The 2020-nt window shown below is 42.0% G+C and overlaps 1 protein-coding gene across 1 annotated transcript in view; it reads right to left on the reverse strand.

The window, feature by feature from the left end:
- Window positions 1-2020, reverse strand: part of LOC119413838 (selenocysteine insertion sequence-binding protein 2) — a 10884-nt gene that overhangs the window by 2153 nt on the left and 6711 nt on the right. The window lies entirely within an intron of this gene.

The following is a 2020-nucleotide window of genomic DNA, read 5'->3' on the forward strand; positions in this document are numbered from 1 at the left end:
ATACAGCTATATATATACACACACACCCTTTCCAAAAAATTAGAATATCATGGAAAGTTGTTTAACTTCTATAATTTCATTCAAAAAGTTAATTTTTAATAGATGATAGATTTAGGGCCCAAAATTTAAATGATTTCAAGTATTTGTTTGTTTATTTTTACATAATTTGGGCTTCCATCTCGGGCAGCACGGTGGTGCAACTGGTAGAGCTGCTGCCTCTCAGCGAGCAGGTCCCTGGTTCAAACCCCGGTCCAGAGGCCTTTCTGGGTGGAGTTTGCATGTTCTCTCCGTGCATGCGTGGGTTTTCTCCGGGTACTCCGGTTTCCTCCCACAGACCAAAAACATGCATGTTAGGCTGATTGGTAACTCTAAATTGTCCCTAAGTGTGAGTGAGAGTGTGAATGGTTGTTTGTCTCGTTTGTCTCTGTGTGTCCCTGTGATGGACTTGCGACCCGTCCAGGGTGTACCCCGCCCCTCGCACAGTGATTGCTGGACATGGGCACCAGCGACCCCCGTGACCCAAAATGGAACAAGCGGGTAAAGATGATGGATGGGCTTCCATCTCATGAAACCCACAAAAACAGGATTTCAAAAGAGTGGAATACTGTGAAGACATCAACCCACACTACTCAGTTTTTGCAGAAAAAAAAAAGAAATAAATGAGGATCACAACAAATTAATTAAAATATGGTATTTTCAAAACGATATGTCAGTCTTCAATACTTGGCTGGGAATCCCTTTGTCTTAATCTCTGCCTCGATGCCACGTGGCATTGAGACAATCAGCCTGTGGCATTGACTGGGAGTTATGGAAGCCCAGATTTTCTTGATGTTTGCCGTCAGCTCTTCTTTGTTGTTGAGTCTGGTGCTCCTCATTCTCCTCTTGAGAATACCCCATAGATTCTCAATGGGATTTAGGTCCGGCCAGTTGGCTGGCCAGTCAAGCACTGTGGCATGGGCATCAAACCAGGTTTTGGTGCTTCTGGCGGCATGGACCAGGTCCTGTTGGAAGATGAAATCTGCATCTCCATACAGATCCTCAGCAGAAGGAATCATGAAGTCATCTAAAACATTCTGGTAGACTGTTGCGGTGACCTTGGATTTAAAAAGCAGAGTTTACCAACACCTGCACCGGACATTGCACCCAAATCATGACTGACTGTGGATATTTCACACTGGACCTCAACCAGTATGGGTTCTATCCTTCACCTTCTTCCTCCAAACCCTTGGAACTTGATTTCTGAATGAAAAGCCACACTTTACTTTCATTGGAAAAGAGGACAAAGGAACCAGACCGTTGTAGTCCATCTCCCAGATGTGTCTGAATGTGGTGGTTTTTGAAGCTGTGACTCCCGCATCATTCCACTCTTTCTGGATCTCTGCCAGATTCTGGAATCTTCTCTGTTTGATAATCTGCTAAAGCCCACGGTCATCTCTTTTGCTGGTGCATCTTCTCCTGCCACATTTTGCCCTTCCACTAGACTTTCCATTGATATGCTTGATATGCACTCTGTGAACAGCCAACCTCCTTAGCTATGAACTGTTGTGGTTTACCCATCCTATGGAGGGCATCAGTGATGGTCTTCTGAACAGTTATGTCTGCAGTCTTCCTCATATTGAACCAAACTGAAGCAGTTTAATGACACCTGGGGAAACCTGTGCAGGTGCTTTGAGTTTAGTAGATGATTAGTGTGTCACACTCAGTTTAAAACATTCATGCCCTGCAACATTTGGGCTGATTTCTCCACAGAGTTCTAATTTTTTTTAAATCTTGTTTTCGTGGGTTTCATGAGCTGGAAGCCCAAATTACCGGTATGTAAAAATAAACAAAGAAATACTTGAAATCGTTGAAATTGTGGGCCCTGAATCATCATCTATTAAAGATAAACTTTGTGAATGGAATTATGGAAGTTAAACAACTCTTCCATGATATTCTACTTTTCTGAAAATAGTCTGTGTGTGTATGTATTTATGTATATATATATATATATATATATATATATATATATATATATATATAT

The sequence above is a fragment of the Nematolebias whitei genome, chromosome 8, assembly GCF_014905685.2.
Source record: "Nematolebias whitei isolate Nwh7 chromosome 8, NemWhi1, whole genome shotgun sequence".
NCBI lineage: Eukaryota > Metazoa > Chordata > Actinopteri > Cyprinodontiformes > Rivulidae > Nematolebias > Nematolebias whitei.